General features: G+C 45.2%; 1 protein-coding gene across 3 annotated transcripts in view; it reads right to left on the bottom strand.

Moving 5' to 3' along the window:
• LOC117602743 (uncharacterized) overlaps window positions 1-21126 on the bottom strand; it is a 73573-nt gene that overhangs the window by 26503 nt on the left and 25944 nt on the right. For 2 of the 3 annotated variants that reach the window (XM_034321124.2, XM_034321139.2), the window contains exon 2: window positions 2446-2590. The exons of the other annotated variant lie outside the window; for it this stretch is intronic. The gene's annotated coding sequence lies outside the window, so the exon portion shown is untranslated. The remainder of the gene's footprint in view (window positions 1-2445; window positions 2591-21126) is intronic. 3 annotated transcript variants of the gene reach the window in all.

Genomic DNA, 21126 nt, shown 5'->3' with positions numbered 1-21126 from the left:
TGCTGACTGCTTGTGCTCATCGCCTTCCAAGATCCCGGCCCTAGAGCAGACATGGGTGGCCTTTTCCTTCCTTTGCTCTCTCGCATTATAAAGAACGGATGAGAATCGAGAAGGCAGCAAGAAGAGGGAGCGTAGCAGGAACGGATAGGTTAGAGAAAAGCATCGTCCTCTTCTTGTTCGCCTTCTTCGTCCCTTTCCATCGGTTACCGGCATTCCAGCCGCCTATTTCGAGAATGACTGGACCCGTTTTCTGTCGCGACATCTACCTGTGTGTTATATCCTTCTCTTTCTTTTTCTCTGTTCATTGGAATCACGCCAGTTTCGTTGGCAGGCACAGCTTCAACCCGGTATTTTCATCCTTCCCACTCTACCCGACGCCCTCCTTCTGCAACCCCGATTTTCCTTGCCATCCCTCTTTCTCGCGCCGACATTTTCGTTCGATAACCGAGCGCGTGCGACTACGCGTCTTATCTCCTTTCCACCCGTCTTTTCAACCCCCCTCGTTCATTTACTTCTTTCTTTCCTCTTTCAACTCGAGCATCTCTCTTTTCATCGCTCTCTTTGATGCATCCACTTCGCGAATGACGTAACGCGTATCAGCAAATAGAACGACAATAATCTAGGAAAAACCTCCTCTGTTTTTATCATCATTTTAATCGATCGCGATTCCGCAATCATTGCTCGAATACTCTTCGTACCCTACTCGTTCCTCTCGTGTTATTCCCTTCCTTGTCACCCCCGACCGCGCGGTCCGCGCCAGCGACGCTCACAAAAGCGGTACAAACTGCGTTAACGGCGATAATGGGCGTAGTAAATAAGCAAGTGCAGGCGAAATTATAGCTGCCTCCCATCCACCACCACCATCACCGCCATCACCGCCTCTTTTCCAGTACTCTGTTTAGGAGAGCGGCAGGAAGGGGGTTACAGCTGCTGAAACCACTTAACTTAACGAATGCCGCGGATAAAGGGTTACGCTTCGCCGCACAAAGGAGAACACTCGAAAAAATATAATTAAATGCTTTATTCATAACTCTCGTTCGGCCATGGCTCTTCTTCCTCGTCTCTCCTCCACCTTCCTACCCTTCTTTTCCTTTTCGGCCACGGGGGTAGAGGCACGTGCGCGGAGGGATGCAAATAAATGCAAAGACAATTGTTCCCGCGTAGCACGGGAAACGCGGACAAAAGGGTGCGTTTTTATCTGTACAGGTGAACCATAACCGCGACCAGTGTGTTTCGATAATAAATTATATAATTGATGTATGGATTTTTTGAAAATTTTGATTCGTATTTGATCGATCATCGTAGAACGAAGAGAGCGAAGTGGATAGGTGTGCAGCCAATAACGACACGGAGTTAGGAAGTTGGGGAATAAAAAAAAAAAAAAAAAAAATCGTTGGGAGATCCCAGTGAATATCAGGGTTAACTATTCCGGCTCTTTCAGCGCCCACACTCCTCTTTCAGGCTGCCGGTCGAAATTACGTTTTCGAGTCACTTCACCCAACGAGATTTGCCTATGCATCGAGAGAGAGAGAGAAAGAGAGAGAGAGAAGGGGACCTTCACCACCCTCTATCGGTAGAGAATTTTTGCAATACACTTTTGAATAGCCGCCATTGCTTGTGCTCGACTGAGCCGAGCTTTTCATCGGGACACACAGAGAGACAAACGTGGTAGCGGGCAGGAGCCGGCGAGAAGGACGGTACATCGGTATCAGCGAGGGGAGGTACAGGGTAACAGAAACAGATAGACAGGGTGGAAAGTGGAGAGAACGTGGCGGAGTTGGAGCGATAACTATTCCCTCCTGAAACTGCTCGTTCGCTTGTTGCCCGTAGGAAGAAAAGCTGTTCTCGTGCAAATTGAACGGCACCGTCGAGTATATAATTTGCACCTGACGAATTTGTTACCGTCCTACCGTTTTCACCCGACTCGCCGATCGAGTTTTCCCTACCTTGTCGTCGCATCGAATTGATTCTACATTTCCGATTAATTTCCTTCCTCTTTCTAACGATTTCTAGACAACTCGGACCAACCGTCCAAGGATTCCGAAGACAAAAGAATTCTTCTTTCGAGGGTTCGAAGAGTACGCGTACAGTGGTATTTAATAACTGTCGAAAGAATACAGGGGTTGGTGGCCGATGGTCGCGCTCGTTGCTCCTGTTAATAATTCCCCCGGAGGAGGCTCGTAGCTCGAATATATTTCTCGCGGTCGTTAATTCACACGGTCTAGCGTGGAAATAAAGGAATTCGCGGGGAATATTTTACTGTCGAACAGCACCGAACGCCTAACGTCCACCGAGAGTGGACCTCCTCGCGACAAGGGTATAACCAGCGGACCAAGGAGGATAATAAGAAAGAAAGGAGGTAAGGTTAGAGGAAACAAAGAAAGGGACTGCGAACGGAGAAAAAGGTATACATAGGTACATGCGCATATATACGTGTATACCTACTTGTTTTTTTTTTTTTTTTTTTAAAAGACTGGTGGTCCTGCTTATTGCGGTCGTCTGGTATTCAACGGCAGCCTAATAATAGGAGGCCGTTTTCGTGGAAGGAAGCGAGGGAAGTCGTTGCTCCGAATTATTCCGCGCCTTGGACCTGCAACAAGGCACATACAACGAAATTAATGCGGCAATAATCGTTTCGAGCATACCGTAATTCGCTAAACCGCCCTCCCTTGAGGCCGCTTTAATTCTGCAATAATTGTACTACACGCCAACTAATCACCCTGATACTCCTCTCCCTGTTCCTGCTTCACCCCCGTTTCCGCGCCGACCATTTGCCGTTTCAATATCCATCTTCGTTGATTATGGCGTCGAAAGAAACATCGTCTAGAGAGACTAGGAACGATAGGATTAGCAAAATTAATCGTAAACAGCGTGTGAGTTTCGAGTATAGAAATGAATTGTGTCCGGTAGAGTGCGTCCAATTACACGACATCGAGGGTCATTACCGGAAAGCCAGGACGCGTCCCAAGTGAACGGAAGTCCATCTACCTCCAGGAATTTAGATAATTGCTCTCTCTCTCTCTGTTAAAGTTTCACTTGGAATTTGTAAAGGGCGTACCGCAAAAGAGCTCCGCCGACGAACGTTTTATATCTTTTCGTTTATTCGAAATATTATCATTCAAGAAATAGACTCGGAGAAACGTGTTTAGCAATTAAGTAAATCGGACAGGAGCTGTTTCTCCTATTAACTAAGCGGCCGGCTCGCTCGAAGCACCGACACGTTCTCTAAACTGGAAACACAGACAATAGGAAACCCGTTGATTCGATGCTGCATTTACGAAAGCCAACTGTGTGTTGGTTAATTTCGATCGAATTCCAATTTGCGCAAATTCGACTAATTAAAATCGCTATCCTATGTACGGAAGCTTGGGAAACGGATAAAATATCAATCGATAAATCTATCCGGAATGAAAAATTATACCGTTAAGCCGGTTGTATAAAATTACATCGCTATCTCACCGAGCTATCCCGTCGATCTTTTTTCTCTATAATTAAACCTATTCTCAAGCTCGAAGCGGTAAAGAGAAGAAACAGAGAAGGTAGACCGTCTAATAACCGTTAACGCGATCGAATTTTAATCGGCAACGGAATTGCTGCTCTCGTTTGGTTTACGTTACGCCACGGACCACCATAAACCATCCAGCTAGAAGGTCCATCGACACGGTCGCCGTCCTAGAAACCGTAGAAACCCCTTGTTCCTCGATTTAATCCTCGTCTAACAAAACCGCACTGCTACCATTCAGAGCTCTCGCTTCGATCTACCTAATCGATCGGACGCTTTGATTAACGGAGCGATGGGTTCACAGAGAAGAATTCGGATTCGAATGAAATATCGTTCTCCAGGTGAACTCAACGAACAGGGGTGGTCGCTAACGCTCTCGGACCTTTTTAAAAAATGATCACTTCGTTAGAATGGCCTCGTTAGATGAGACGACCTGTGGGTGTAGCAAATGACGATAGCATTGGAGATAGAAGAGCAATGGTATCGGCGATGCCGCGAAAACTTTTATCTCGATCTATCGAGGTCGCGTTACACGTTCGCCAGTGCAAAACGTTTTATCAAAGTCTCTGGTTGCTTCGTTGTTTCTTCATCGAGCAGACAGAGATATTCCATTGGCCTCTTTCTCTTTCACGAAATCTCGCTCGGAACAAACTCGTCCCATCCTCCGGCGAAGATGTGCCTCTGGCTTTTGTAAACAGAGACGAGCTACCATGCTCCGTGTTTATGATCGATAGCTGTTGGAAAACCGCGCGCCGTCGGCTGTATTGTTCAATATTTAACGCACCGGCTGCCAACAGCTCTCTATCCGTGCCCGCCTCAACTCAGCCGTGTCAAAAGGCATGAATTTCAGGCCGGATGAAAGGAAAATCATCCAGCGGCGTGTTACAACCGAATTAACGTTTCCATCGGTCGCGACAATTTCGCTTTGAACTTTTTGTTTTCACGGAAAGCTATTAACGCGTTAACGATTACCGCGATGAACGAAGTGGGAATTAAGAAAAACGTTGCGCGGTATTTAACCCTTTTTTCGAAGGGTTGAAAATATTTTAGATCGCCAGGGATATACCATTGTTACCTGTATATGGAACAACGATAAAAATGTCTTCGATAAACGGGGCCGGATGGCGAGCCACTTTATCTCGCGCTAATGAAAATTTGAAATGGAAGTACAACCGCTTTAATGAAACCTATAAATACACGGACGATGGTTTAATCGAAGCTATAGCTGTTTCTATTTGGTTTATACAATAACGTATAGAACGAATCCGATGGTCGAACGTCGCGACGGAAATCGAGGAAACATCTCAATCTATTTTATGGAAAATACATCGGCCATTTAATTATTTACGTTATTCTATCCGATTCGTATCTGAAATCGTATTTCCAATCGATGTAATTCTCCGATGTGTACCGTTGAAAAATAATACCACGGAATAATTGATACTTTACTTATGAACGACGCCATTATGGTATCGTTTCACGCGTGGATTTGATCAGTTATGACCGATATTAATGATCTTGTCAATTCCCGAGAGAAAGTTACTTATTCAACTCTCAAGATCGTAAAGCGTTAAAATGCTATCGATGTTCAGTCTTTTAACGATGTATAAATCTCATCGAACTGGAGAATGAACTTAAACGCAGAGGCGGTTCTCGAGGTGGGTGTAGGTATCGAGAGGAAAGAAGGAGATGAGGAAAAAAAATCATCGTAATTAAAAAAGATTCGAAGAAAAAGTTGGGAAGAAAAGAAAAGGCAAACTCGGCGAACGTACTGGCAGAGCTTATCGTGGAAACTTTCGTCTACGATTCCGTCGAGCCTCGGCTCCTCCACGAATAAAACGAGTCGAGATGACTCGTGCTAGCGAACACTGCTAATGACACGAGCTTTTAACAATCGGTAAGCACGATCGGCTCGAGCAGAGCTTTAACTTCGACTACCAACTTCTACACAACAAACCAACACACCGGTAGTACTCTTTTTTTTCAAGCATTGTCTTTCCCTCTGACTCCGTCGCGAAAGCTGATTGTCGAGGATTCGAGGTAGCGGCAAGTAGTCGGAAGTTTAAACCAATGTGACATAATAACAATTCTCGTCTGTTATTTCACGTGTCGCGTGTTCACGGGGAAACGTAGACAGTAGCGGTGGTGGCGGTGGATGAATCGACTGCCGCGAATCGGGACGAAACAACAAATCTGTCGATCTAGTTTAACACGGGTTACACTTAACCTATTTTCATACGGAAATTGCATCGCGAGGTGTACGGTTATTACTATGCGAACGGGTTTTATAAAAATTGAAAAATTGAATTTCCGCCGCGGGAAAAGCGGATTTCTTCTTGCTCCGGCTCGCTAGCCACCGTACAAATTAAGGTCGATAACAGTGGGAGGAGGTGTGCGTATATTCCACTGGAATATTCTACCCCTTAGTATCGTCAAATCTCATCGACGATAATGTCATTGTAATTTATTATTTTCCCCGCGGTATCAACGCTCGACCTTCCCCTTTCGTTGATAAAAATGAAAATTGAAAATAGCACAGACCAACGCGAGTGCTGGTGTTTCCATTGAAATCCAACGAATAACCATTTCTGTCGATTCGAAATCGTTTCGATCCAAAGAAATTCTTTACCCATAAACACATTCGATCGGTCGTTGAACTAGGTATAAATATATCGTTGGTAATTTGAATAGGAAGCAGGGGGAAACGTACGGAATGGGGTTGCGTGTCAATGGACAGAGACGCGTACCAGCCAGGGAAACTGTCGATGGAACACTTGAAACGGATTTTCCAGCCAAGCGTACGATGTAGTTAAAACAGCGACGACAGCTTTTAATTGGGGCTAGGATGCCAAGTGATATATTGGAATTAATCGGCAAGTTTCGACCGGCTAACGAATCAAGAGAGAAAGAGATATCGAATTAGATCAGTCAACGAATAATGGAAGAATCGATACAATTAATGCTTCCATTGGGCGCCACTGGCGGACACGATTTTCTCCTTTCCCCTGTATGCTTTATACCGTTCAAAGGTATAAGTTCCCTTTGAGGTTGAACGATTTCATCGGGAGGGAAATTACCAATGCGAAAATCGATCAAACGCCCGGCTATATAATATTTACACCGTTTCAGAAATTTCTCTAATTACGCGACGCGACGTAAATTGTTCTTATCAGGAAGAAAAAAAAAAAAGAAAATTCGAATTTTTATCCGCTACAAATTTAACGAATTAAGCTCGGAATTGCCGTCCAGCCGATAGATAAAAATTTTCACCTGGAAACGGTAAAAGTCGTTAAACGGCGATTAAAATGAAACAGCTGACCGAAATTATTCAGAATTACCGTTAATAGATTTTGCGATTTTAGTCGTTTCGATGCAACGGAAATTATAATTAATGTATCCGGCTGCAGTTTACTTGGTTCGCGATAGTAATTCGTTTTCTCCCGGTGTTTTATGCAGGGGCTCGCGTCAATAAAATATTTCGCGTCAGAAACTCTCGGGTGACGGTGTAAAGTGTTTAATTGGCCGACGCGGTGATGGTGAAACTAGTAAACGGTCGGCGGATTTGATTAAAATTTGAAAATCCCACTTTTCCGCTTGACAGCGTCAAATTACGTTTCTGTAGATTTCATCCGCGATAATTAATATAATCATTAAAGCTGTAAAAGGCTTTAACTTGGCTGCTGTGACGGTAGTTTCTCTATTCGCCGCAAGATGGATCGTCGGTCATTCGAAGTACGGTACTTTCTTGCTAGTGCTCACCCAACTATTCGTCCAAACATCGTATAGAATTACCGTTTCCTGGCAAAATGTACAAGAGCAAAAAGTCGCCAGACGGTAAGATTAACCTCGTCTATTAACACGAGTGTCGCCCACCGAGGCGGGTGCCCAATTGTCTATTCTCGTTTCGTCGGGGTAGTGGAAGCTCCCTAACCCCTGCTGTGCATTTCCTATGCAAAGGACCGGCGCGTACTTTTTAACGTGCCGTAATAATAGCTTAGGAGATGCAATTAAGTGCAAATACAAGCGATTGGGACGAAGGTGCATCCGCACCCGCACAGGGGGGTTAGACGGCAGTAAGATAGGACAGACAGCAGTGGGTAAGTGGTTGAGAAGATGGAGTTGAGGAGGGAGTAAGAGTAGAAGGAAGAAGAGGGTTGAAGAGAAAGCGACAGAGAGGATAGAGCGAGGAAGGCGGATCGGAAATTGCTTGGAGCATGCTCGCTCACAATAATACCCATGCCTTGTGCTCGTCTACGTGTGTACCAAGTTTCGTTTACGTGTGCACTCGACAACCGAATGGGTTACGTGTACGTGCACGAAGCTCACCAATACCAGAGAGGGGATAAGAACAAAGCCGACGGCAAATGACAGCAGTAATTTTCGCAAACTGTTGTGGGATGCGCGCTGAGGCATTCAAGGTATCGTGGCATCCTTGCCGCCGTCTCTCTTTCTCTTTCTTCTTTTACACTCTATCCTCTTCCCGATTTTACCATCTTTCTTATTTATGCACTTTCATTGTCCGATGTTGCGCGCGAGTAGCACTGCCTTTCGAAGTTTCCTTCCCTCTTTCAACGGCTGTACATTTTATGAAATTTTTCTTTAATTCGTCACACCGTATTACTTGTTAAAAAAGAGCTTGAACAGGTAAGTATTTTTACCATTTTATCCTTACAATTTATCTCCTTCTCTATCCCTTTTATTCTAACTGCTTCTATTTCTGTGCCTTGTTATCTGCTCCGCTTTTTACTTTTCCCATTCGACGATCACACTTTTCCATCGTTCTTTTCTCTTCCGCTCTTTTTCACCCTTTCCCTTTGTTTCTTACTTTACACTTCAACCTCTCTCTTTCTCTATCTCTGTCTGTCTGATCATCTCGATCACGGCTCCTCTGTGCTAAGAGCGGTGCGCACGTATCGGTGAGAAGAGGATTCTGTGTGCGAGCGGTGGTTTTACGGTAAAGCTGGATTCAACGGTTGAGAAGGATCGGAATCTGTGGCAAACCGAGCGTCCAATTGACCAAACGTCCTTCCAACTGTTAGAGCGCCCTTGATTCTCCATGGATCCGATTCGCGATGAACGCGTGAAAGCCGTCCAATGAATATCCGGTTGCCCTCGGTCCCCGGATATAAAAGAAGAAAGCCCTGGAAATTTCGCGGTGCGCCGAGTCTTGACTCTCAAACGTCTCGTTTATCCCTACCACCCCCGTTTTTTTTTTCTCCCCTCGCGATTGTTTGTACCAGCCACTGCGGATTTCCTTCAAACACGCCAATGAAAAACACAAACGCTACTGCGGTAAAACGTGCACGATAAATTTCGTCGGAAGGAAAAACAGAGACAGGAAAACGGATCAACACCTTTTTACACCGCCATCTGGTTCTTTTCCTATCTTTCGGTAAAAAGATAACTGTATAGTTTTCTATATATCCGAACTCGATGCAATGGAAAAGGAATATTTGAACGCGTCTTCGAGCACGCGCGACTCATTATTCATCCCCTAATGGCTGAATGTCGTCGATGCATTCTTTCATATGTACAAGAGCGCGGGTGGAGGTTGGAAAAAGTCGAATGAGCGAGAGAAGGCTGACGGAATTGAGTCGTCGAACGTCCAATTCTGAAGTGCATCTTCTTGGTGCAGGAGAGCCGCGGTGAGCGTGCAGCTGGATGCACTCGCGTGCCGCCATCTAGCCAATCACGTAGCCCTTCACAATAGGTTGCTACGCCAAGGGAATAATGCCCAATTTTACAGGAGACAAGATTGACGAGCGTGTACGTCCTTACAGAGGCGAGACGAAATCCGCTTAAAAGTTTGAAAAGCTGGCCGGAAGGGGGGAAGAAACGGCTGGGCGAAAGGAGGAAACGAGAGGGTAAAGTTTCCGAGGAAAGAGGACGCCTCGAAACAACGCGGCGAGACAGAGAATCGAGAGAAAAAGGGAAACCTTATTTACTTGATGTTATATAGAAAGACAGGTATACATATGTCTGCACACACGTGAAAGAAGTACCTATCTCTTGCATGCTGGTACGGCTTCATCCATGCGTTAAATTCCTCGGGGGGATTCTTCTTCTTCCTTGTTTTCTCCCTCTTTCTCCCTTCTCGCGTTTCCTCCACCAACTCTTCCACTCTTCTGTTCACTTGTACTCGCAAGAACAGACCACTACCGCCAATTCCTCGGGCAACGTGTCCTTTTGCTCTCGGTGCAACAACTTTGATACCGGGGGGCATCGGGGCAAGAACGCTCGAGACCCGGCGTTGTCGCCTTCAGCCACTACAGCTTCTCGGCTGTTTAGCAACGGGTCGAAATTGAAAACACAATAATTCTTATCGAGGAACCAGGAAGAAGATTTTAATTTCTCCGTTCGGTTCGTAGAGGATGAAATTCAGCTGGAGGGAAGAGACGGAACGAAAGAAAAGTTAGGAGAGGGGTAACGGTAAAGTATCGCATGAAACACGCGAAGCCCTTTCTCGGTATAGACGATCTAGGGATGAATTATTTTCACCGATTCCAACCAAGGTATTACCGTAGACGGTTCCGAAGTTCGCCGGTATCGGTCCAAGTAGCAAAGGCGATAAATATCGTAGCTGGGGCAATTATTTTTACCAGCGTATCCAGCGTGAACGACAAATTGCCTTATATCTTTCGCCCTCTTCCCTACCAATTTCTCGGATTCGGCACGCTCGTTAAAATTAAGCGAAACGAAATACACGTCTTTCTTTATTCGTGGGAAGAAAACGCTGGCTCATCTCTTGTGTGCTACCTTTCGGTTTCGGAGATGTGTTTTATCCAATACCGAGGGACGGTTACGTGTTCCCTTCTCGTTTCTTATCCGAAAGGAAAAAATGAGAAAGGGTCAGGTCCGAAGGCAAAGAACCACGTGACTCGGGACGGTACGAAACACCGAATGCGGTTTCTCTGCGAGTTAAAAACCTTTCAGAGGGCGATTTGCCCGCGTATAGAATGTGAACGAGCACCTGCCTTGCCCCGTGCGCCGATCCAATGCACCGAGCTCGGTAATTGAGCTTTTTCATTTAGTTAACCCGTAACCTGTAGCATTCGTATAAACGAAAACTAGCCCTGCGATACTATACTTGCGACGCGATGGGGCAAACGAATTTTTTGTCAGCTGTTACGATCAATTCGGTAACAGATTTCGCGTACACGCGCGACAACCGTTCAGCGAACGTGTTTTTAAATAATTTTCTTCCCTTTTGTTTTTCTCATCAATTTCTATCTATCGCGTAAACGCAGCCGGTGATATCGTGTTACGAATGAAACGGCAGGTGTTCAACGATGAACACGTTTCCACTAGCATTCATTGTCTAGCAGAGATGTTGAACAAATCAAACGAACGACGAATAAATTTTTCCATTTATTCCCGTTAGAGAGAGGAAGAACGTGAAACGAATATCCGACGGAGAATCGAATAGCATCTGATGTATATATAACTTCGATTATTCGTGCGAAATTAAATCTTTGCTTTGAACCGGCACAAAGTGTTCCCCAAACAAACCTATCCTGCGAATAATCACGTTCCCGTGCTCGTCTCTTCAACAGCCTTCAACAAACGCAATTTAATTAAAAATCTGTATTTTTCAGTCCGGATTATCCTCGCTCTTTGTTGTCTCTCAAAAGATTGCTCCTTTGCTAGTACGTTTTCGCTCTCTCAGATGTATATATAGAAAAAATGGAAATGGATCAAACCAAAGCTTTTTCCTTTAATGAAAACACGTAACCAGCTTTCGTTCGTTTACCAAAGTTCGAATAAGAGAAAAGAACCGGAAAGACGGTTGAGAGACGGCAAGAAAAAGGAGATAATTAACTATGAATTTTCCATGTAATATTCCATTTGTATGCGTAATAACAGTCGTCTCTCGTTACCGTAACATTATAGACAGGCGTTCGTCAAAGTTGGATTATTCGTTCGAGGGATTATTTCTGTTTAATTCCCAGGTAACCGGAGGACGATTACAAGGCAGCAAGACGACGACAGATGATCTCGATAATTACGGGTAGAGAATGTCATGTGTGATGCGCGCTAATTCGAGATATACTGTAATTCCATTTACGGTGGAACGCGACTCGTTAGGGTGCGCACGACCGAGCGAAGCGAATGATAATTAGCTGACCGTACAAAGCAGACGTAGAGCTACGTCGCCTGAATCCGTGAATGCATTCTTGTAACGAGGGGAATTTTGAACGGGTGATCGGGTTCTTTCGCCCCTTTTCTTCTAGCGTGGAAATCAGGACGGTGTTTGTTGCATCGAATTCGTTCGCCTTCGGGCCAACTTGTTAACCCGTTTCCATCAGCATCGTCTTCCTCTACGGATCAATCGGTATTTCGAAAGAATAGAAGTCGCGCGGAATGGGAGAGAAAGATAAAGAGTTGATCATTAGTCAATATTCGATCGAAGAGGCAAAAGCTAACGTGGTAATTCGTTGGAACACGCAAAGGGTTTGGTCGTAGCGGTTTGAAATTAATTTGTCCATTTGGTAGCATCAATTGCAAGTTTCATCGCGATCCGAGGCAGCACGGATATCAATTGCACGGATGCAGGCGCGCGAATCGTCCCGCTCCGCGGAGCCTCGTGTATCGGATAATACACCGGGCAGAGATACGGAAGCCTTTTAATTAGCGGCCGTGGAAACAGAAGTGGTCGGCGAGAGCAATAACAGAAAAGTAAATGCACACTGCCGCCTATATAACGCGGCTTTTTACGATCCAACCGCGACGGTATATCGCGCTCCTTTAAAATCCTCTCTACCCAAAGGGGTAAAGTACCGAACCGTCTGACCGCTAAACAGACGAGCGTAAATATCGGAAAAGGCGCACTCTTTCACGGCGTAAAATCGTACGCTTTCTACGAACGTTCGACTCAGCCGGGATTAACCCTTCCGAGACCCTACGATTTTTTTTTAACCTTCGAGCACGTGATTTCGCTTGAACGGTAATAATTATTCGGTCGATATCAATTATTAAGCAAGCAGTGTATAATAGAGGCAGGCCGGGTGAACAGCTTCCAGCTGGAAGGGTTAAAAACGAGCGTACTCGTCTAGCAGGCGATAGGCCAAGGTATGCAAGCGAACGGGCACAGGTGAATATCGATGAGAATCGAGAGAAGTGGTAGCCGGATGGCTGAAGCTACCATCCGGCCAATAGAGAAGAATAGAAATAGTCGGTGAGCTAACGAGCGACAGAGAGAGGAAAGAGAAGCGTCGATGGAAGAAGTGGAAGCCTTTAAAGAATCGGGTAAGAAGGAGACGGTGAATCGAGAGAATCTCGATTATTCAGCATCGACGAGATTTGCAATCGACATTCTCCTCCTTTCGCTGCTCATTATATCGTGCCGTTCTACCTCTTCCCTCGTCCACGCGTTCACCGGCGTTTCTTCGAAAACCGTGAAGAAGAAGAAAAAGAAGAAGAAGAAGGAGTGGATGAGTTAAGGTTGAATGGATAGAGAGGGAAATGCTCGTCGAGCCAGCCACGTCCACCCACACCAATTAACTATCCTTATTCCAAACGATGAAGCCGCTGAAAGCAAGAGATGCGCCTCGGGTACGAAGAGGAACGGTCAGATTGTATGGTCCGCAAACGCGGGACTTGCGCGGGCTCGAGAGACAAATCTGTGTAATTGGTATTAAACAAAGGGAAGGACAGAGGGAGAGAGTGAGCGAATAGAACGGTCGTTAGGTTTTATATAAACGACGGCTTCTTTAAGAGTTGCCTCCTCCTCGTCATCTCCATCTTTCTCCTTCTTCTTCTTCCTTTTCGATATTTCAAAGACACACACTTTATGTTCGTTCGATCACGTTGAAGAGGAGGAAAACTGTTGAAATGACTTTGATCTCGATCGACAAATTAATTCCCTCTTTATTAGGGGTCCCGTACGATTTTCAAACGGGTCCAGGGATCGATATTTTAATGACGCCACCTCTCGATCGGAGGTTCAATTGCCTTTTTTTCATCGCTAATTGTCGTTCCGCTGTGATAGTATTCGCGAGAAAGCGGTGAAATGCACTCGAAACCGGTACACAGAGAATTCTCGTTGCAGGCACAAAGTCAGCTTCCGTTTGATCGTTACTTGTCGTTTTCATCGCTCGATAGGCAATTGTTTCGACAAACTTGGGGGAACGTTTTTCTTTGTACGCACACCCTAACCAACCCCTTTGCCGAATGCTCTCGTTAATCCCTTCGTGCAAACGCAACGGGACTCTCTTTAAACAGTATTCACGCGTTTTACATATTTCATTTTCTAGAAACGTTTTCACGGTAGCTTCGCGATAGTTTCATCTATTAAATTTTATTTCGCAGGCGTTCTTCTTCGACCCCCCATCGGCGATACGATAAACAGTGCAGGATCGGTAGCAAGGCGAACATTTTATTTCATTTTTTCTCCGCGCATCTCCTCTCCACTGGATTTTGCACGGTTAAAAAGTTTTAACTTCGCTTTATAACGAGCTTAAGACCTCGCACGGTTAACGAGGAATGATTTACCACGTTTCCTTGCCATATGGCAACCACCAACACACAGTACCGGACCGTGTACCCACGGATTCGTGCGCGAGCTCAACACCGCCGACTGTATAAATCACTGCCAGCCGTATGGGACTAATATAATCGCGCCTAATAAAGTTGGCAGCCACTAAATTTTCTTAACTCGACCCCCGGTTCCATGCTCCAGCGAGCCGATTCAACGATATAATTCGACACGAGGGTGCAAGTACGATACGAGCGGAACCATGGAATATTTTCGACCATCCGTCAGCGATTTAGAAAATTGTCGAATTTCATAATTAACTAACTAACGGAAAGGTAAATAAATCCTTTGCCAGACAAGAAGCAGTCTCCGTAGGTACACGGGTTAGTTAAGGGACCGACTGTGTTTGCCACGACACTGGCCTAGCCGTGTATTTACATGGAAGATTTACGGTAGGCTGCTACCGATCCCTACCCTCTACACTATATCCTCGGTGCATTAGCGATGGAAACGGGCTGGAGAACGTCGCCAGCAACAGAAGCGACTTAGCTTGACCTTTGAACCCTGTTGTTCCTTTCCCTCGCGGTTGCCTCGCCGGGCAAATCCTCGAGGGCACGTTTTTCATCATCCGACATGTCGCGTTATCACCTTTGTAGTCAGCAAAATTTCATGGACTCGTTACCACCGTCGAGCGACCAAGCCCTCTGTAGATATGCTAAGTCAATACACCGTTGATGAGGGGGGAAACTGGTGACTAATCGATTTAATAAATCCGCTTATCCGCCTGATTTCGATGCATTTATATTTCGGCGCCGTTGTTCGGAAGGAAAAGTTCCTTCTTTCATTGCTTTTTCCGAGTGCTCGAAATTTTTACTCTGATTTTTTTTTTCTGTCTTTCTCTCTTTTCGACTTTCCACTAATCAAGCACTCGAGAGCAGCAGGGTTCTCGCATGAGAACACAGCGTGTCCTGAATAACGGTCGAAGGACCTATCGGCAGTAATAACGATACGTGACCATCAAAGCCGGTAGATCCCCGAGCGAACCATTCAGTTGCAAAAGGAAATAAAGTAAAAGCGAGCAATTAAAAGCCAACGAGTCGGAGTCCTCTCTTGTCCCTCTTCCCGGTTTGATCCCTCTATCCCTTCGCTCCTGTCTGTCGTCCTTTCTTGCAGCCGCGACGTTTCAAACCTTTGCATCATCGTCCAATCAAGGTAGTCGCGTTTCTACCGACCACTGTTTACGTCTACCTACACAGCTGGACGCATACGTGTCGTGTTGCAAGCGTGTAACTACGTTTCTATATAGAATCCGTTGGAATCCTTCCCTTGTTAGGAGTCATCTCAAACATTTGCCATATCACGATCCTTCCGATGTGTTTCTTGTTGGCTAGAACTAGAAGGTCGTTTCTATAGAAAGGCACTCGAGAGTCCCCCTTTGACAAGCAACGTTACGGGAATTAATTTCTAACCGATGAACCATCAATTTTTTTTCATCGAAATGCTTTGGAATTCGTCCGTGTTCCTTTTGGTGAACAATGCGCTGCGACACTCTGGCATAATAATTCTTCGAGTCGGGGTTCTTATGAAAATATCAGCTAAACTGTCTCTGATCTCCATTCCCGGGACAGTTGTACGTTTGGAAAATAAAATATTAAAGGTTCGATGCAAAGGTTAAAGGTCTGCTGTTACGAAGCGCTACTTGATCCTTCATCCTTTCCCTTCTATTTTTCCTCATTTTATAATGCAACCATTTTGGTTCTTTGTAAAGTATGCGTCATCCTTCACCGATTGCCGGTGCATTTTTGTTGGATTATCCCGTGGAGGCTCGTGTCGCCGGCGGGCGTTCGTTGAATATCAAACGGGTATACAGGTGAAAGTAGTATTAGAGAGATGGACGGTCGTTGCCTTAGTCATCGTAGACGTATTGTTGGGACGCGGAGAATAGGTAGAACAATGCCGCCATGCGTCACGATGCCTGCACGTCTGCCGTGAATGCGGCTATGGAGAATAATTATCGTTGTTTGCACTTCGTTTTCCTGTCCGTCCTCGGGACGCGTTAATATTTTTCGGCCTTAATTGATGCGCCGATAATGGTGCGTGGGCTACGCGGAACGGATGCTTGTTTAGCCGGAACCCGGCTGCCTGCCTCTTACACTGATGGGGATACAACAGCACCCAGCACCCAGCATCGACGCGTTCGATTCGACGCCAATGAGCGAGACACAATCGATGATAATGTATTCCTTCTGGCACGATTCGAATCTCGTTGCGAATCTCTCAAATGAGCAAATTCTCAAGGAGAATTTCACCTTGTTTCCAATCTTTCGTTCTCATTTTTATCCCTTTCTTAAATCTGCTATATTCGTACGGGACAGGGATACGTCCTCTGTCTCAGTTAAATATTAATCTTTCCATACTGGTCGTCTCAGCCGGCGTGTCTAACGTCCAATTAAAATATGCCGGATACATCCGGAGAGCCGTCCGTTTAAGCGATTAATCGGTTTTTGAAATTTCACGAGCAATTATAAGTTAGGAAGCGGTCGGGTAGCGATAGGACAGCAGGAGGCTGGGGTTTCGTGTTAATCTATAATTACTCGGGTCATCGGTGACCCGCGTTACGTCCTGTCTCGGCTTAACAGAATCCCTCGCGGTACTAATTGATGGACGCTGCAGCTGTACATCGAATTATTATCACTTGCCAGACAAATTTCGGTGTAACTCCTTCTTTAATTAATTAGCCGAGCCGTAGGAAAGTTGTCGCGCAATTTCCCTTTGATTTCATTGGCGGCCACTTTGATTTCAATCTGCGGATCCATCGTCTGCAGAGAAGTTGGACACAAACGTTGGTTGATTCGGATTCCCAAGGTGGAAAAGTTTCTTCGTTTCCGGAGTCTGTTTCAAAATTGCTCTTCAAGTACGTCGAGAACAAAAGTTTCATTTTTCTGGACTCGTAAGCTGACGCGCTCTGGCAAAAGTATCCTTTCGGTTTGGTGATAAATTGAACGCTTCTGCAGTTCGATCACGCGTCTCAAACGAGAACGCCACCTCCTTCTCCTTCTTCTTCTTCTTCTTCTTCTTCTCTTCCTCCATTCCTCCCACCCCTCATCCCCCCTTCTCGCCCCTCAGTGACAGCTCGTTTTTATGAAAATTTATTGAAATATCAAATTCGACCGCGGCGACTGTGCGATCGAGGATAAATAATTCATGAAATGCAAGCGGGACAATCAATAAACTTTGCGCGGCATACGGTGTCCTGCTCCCCTCTTTTTTTATCTCCTTTCGTTCGTTTAATCTCGTTACCGGCTCTCTTGTCGGCCGAGAAGCATCGAGATCATTGTAACCTTTTATCGTAAGGACAGAATGGTTGGGAAAATTCGTGAACGGAAACGGTCGCGTCCGCGTAAATCGAAAAAGGATAACAGCACCAGAGGCGCCACGGAACAAATCTCCATTGTGATTTTAACGCTCGACGCTCGTAAATGCCGGCGATAAATTAAGTGTAACCAGCCGTTCAAAGGTGGCAATTACGATCGTCAAACAGCCGAATTGGTTTAACGATAACCGAGCTACGTGGACCTTCTGTTTCCGAAGGATAAAATCGCGTTTTTTATGCAAATAGATCAAACTTTCAATTTTATCTTTGGTGATCGTCAAATTCTATAATTTACAGCAAGTATATAAAAAAAAAAGAAGCGTGACGAGGGTTGTAAAAATTAGCGAAATTTTCCCGATTTTATCGTTCCCCTGGTTCGTTCACGAAAGCACCGACGAAACCTAACGAGCCACCCTCTGTTCCCCGGGCAAAATAATCATTTTTATGGGAAATTGCGTTCGCGTTGTCATCGCGAGCCGGTCTTCTTCACGACGCGACGTCGTAAACGCACTACACAGAATGATATACTAACAATAATCGAGCCAGCATAAAATTCACCGTCCTGTTAATTTACATAAGCGAGACGTTTCCTTTTATTCGATTTTTCTTCCTCGCAAGCATACTCTCATAGACGACCTCTCGTCTCTCCGATGTTTTACGTTTCAGCCGGATAAACTTTGCGATAATTGCGTCCATTATTTACCGTTCCTCCTGCATACGAAGACACAGGGCGAGCCAGGGAAAATAAAAAGAGCGACGGTAGAAAAATATATATGTATACATAAATATATTCCAAGCTCGTAGGAATTCTTTCGTATTCGTCTCGTCTAGGACGAGCGGAGAGGAAACTCGGTACAATATCGAATCAACGGTTCATTTAAATATAAACGAGCTACGTGAACGAACGTTTGATCGCTCGATGAACACGTTTCTACTCTGACACACGTGCGTTCGCGTGTAATTCAAACGTGGAACTATGGCGAAGGCGTGTTGCAGTCACGGTAGCAGGTATAACGCGAACACATTCGGCGTATAATGTATTTACATATCTTGATGCGTCTCGGATGATTAAAATACCCGACCGTAACGTCATCTTGAATAGGAAAAAAGAAAAAACGAAATTCTGGTTCAAGTTGAATAGACGGCTCCCGAGAGCTGTTCAGGTGCGAACGAACCATGGCTTCGTTTCAGTTTATGCAAATGTCGTGTCGTTTGATGAATAACAATTAACAGCCAGCTTGTGACTTCTATTCTGGGTACGAGGGGAACGTCTTAACCCTCGATAGACACACTGGGATCTTGAAAACGCTAAAGAAGTGTTCAAGGTATGGTAATGAGAAAGTTAAAGGCAGCGTTGGCGTTGGAGGCGGCGGTGGCGCCCTCTAGGTACCCATAACTCGGGAGAGCGTCAAGTAAACACGCTTTAGGGAGTATTAATATGATTAATCGAAGATTTAAATGGTGCAGAGTAAATTTAAGTATCCCTAGCTAGGCATCTGGAGCCTAGGAGGTAACAAGTAAATACAATCATCAATGATTCCCTTCTGGGAAGCCGTAAGTCAAGAAATTTTCATGCATTCTCTCATTTCGATGTATCCACGTGGAGAGGAGAAAAATCGTCGGGTCTGAGCGCCGGCAACATGTTGCTCGCAAGCAGGGAATACGGGCGACCAATGAAAGGGCTGGTGCAGTTGACTCGAAAGGTCAGTCGTGCATACGACTGGCTGCTTCGATGGTCAGCACGTTTCCGTACGAGTGTGTTGGCCCGATGTTTCCATGCACGGAGATGCATACAAAGTCAGGGAACGAAAGCTGTTCGAGTCGGGGGGGCGCCTTCTGCTCACGCTGCGCAGCCCTCCCCTGTTTCCACTTTAAACGTTTCTCCGAAAAAGGCGCCCGCTCGACTCGGGCTACCCTCCTATTCCTCAGGTTTTATCGGTTCCTATCGTCACGGAAAACCGTAAACTCTCCTCGCGTTTCTCCAACGCCGGAATAACGAATCGTTTGTCTCCGCGGCGAGAGAAAAAGTGACTCGACGAATCTTATCGCCAACCGCTCCGCCGACGTTTTTATGCTTTCTGCGTCCGTTACGTGGACGCGATTTTTTTCACTGTGAAAGCATCGCTTGTACGCCGGCCACCGGTTACACGGACGCGATTATTCGACCGTGAATAATCGACCCCTTCGAGGAAACGGCTGAAAAAACAATGCCACTCCGTGTAACGTTTTATGTTTCTGATATAACTGTTGTAAAGATATTTTTTATTATCCACGGATTTTGGGTACGTGGTACCTATACAGAAGCATAGACAAATAGATAACCTTTGTGATCTAAAAATACGATGAACGTTGATGGAAGGAAAATGATGCCGTTTCTTGTAAAAGTCTGCTGCCAGGTTAGCGACAATGGCAACCTCGACCGCTAATATCGTTACGGGAATAATGGGTTCTAGGGTAATGGGGGAAAAAAGTGGAACAACAGGTGTTGTTGCGTTGGTAACCACTTTACAGTGGCTGACAGGTAAACCAGAGGAAAATAAGGCGAATGTATTCTTCTAGAAACCGGGTGCGCGCAACGTCGAAGGGCTGTTACCTTCAGCAGTCGTAAATTTTCAGTTTCATTTGAGCGTGAACCCAAGTATCGTCGATGGTCCAACGATTTCCCTTTTTCTCCGCCTTCCTACGACCTATTTACTCGGTTGCAGTGAAACATCACGTGTCGAAGATGAAAAAAAAAAAAAAAGCGAACGCTGTTGTATTTTCCAGGTCACGGACAATTCGAGTGCTGTAATCCGTTATTCGGCGGATTTTCTCTGCTTATCGTAGCTTTCGCTCGAATAAAGGTTGCCTAGAGGGCGCTCGCGGCGCCGCCACTTATTATGAAAATACAAAATGGCGTGAAACTTTGCAAGTTCTCGCGGGCGAGAGGGAAAAGAAATTCGTCGAGAAGCTCCTAACGGCATTTTGCGTTCATAAATCATTCATGGAGATGGTAGAAAAAAGAAAAAAGAAAAAGAGTTCTTCTGGCTCGTTTCTTTCACAAGATTGTTTGAATAAATAATACTGTTCGGAGATAAACGCGAATCCATATTGAACCAAGCGAACAACCGGGTAAGTCCTTGGAAACTTATAGCAGACGTGTTTCTGAATAGATTAAAGAATATTGAATGGTAAGGATACAAATTGAAAAACACTTGTCGATGTTGTATGCAAAAGTTCGAAGGGTGCGCCCATCGGAATCGACAGCCCATCGAGCTGACACATACGTTATGAAAGCAGAAGATTAAACGACGCTCGTAGAAAAAAGGTAATGTGTCTGTCCGAACGACAGTCCATCGAAAGATTCGTCAATCAATAATTCCATTTCGTCGCTGTCTAATAACGGTGGAAAAAACAACGGGATAGGTTCGCGGGGGCGAAAAAAAAGCAATTATTCGTTGGAATTTAATTAAACATCATTTGCGTGCACTCGTAGAAAGACAAGGGGGGAAAAAATGTATCGAATGATTGCGAAACAACGAACCTGTTAACGCTTCGAGTATACAGGGCAATTTATTTTCTTCCGAAACAACGATAACGTTTCCCGATGATCGGTCACCGCAACGTACTACCGGGAATTTTTCATTTACCCTGTCAATTTTCACATTCGTGAAAAACATTCGTGAAAAACCATCAGGTGGGAAAAAGGAATTGTTTCTCCTTCCAGAGAAATTTTTCGTTTACCGCCAAACTAATTGTCGCCTAGGGTAAATTTGATAACTGCCCCCTCGCTAACGC

Source organism: Osmia lignaria, chromosome 9 (genome assembly GCF_051020975.1).
Source record: "Osmia lignaria lignaria isolate PbOS001 chromosome 9, iyOsmLign1, whole genome shotgun sequence".
NCBI lineage: Eukaryota > Metazoa > Arthropoda > Insecta > Hymenoptera > Megachilidae > Osmia > Osmia lignaria.
The sequence above is the reverse complement of the archived record's forward strand: the minus strand, read 5'-3'. Positions and strand labels throughout refer to the sequence as shown.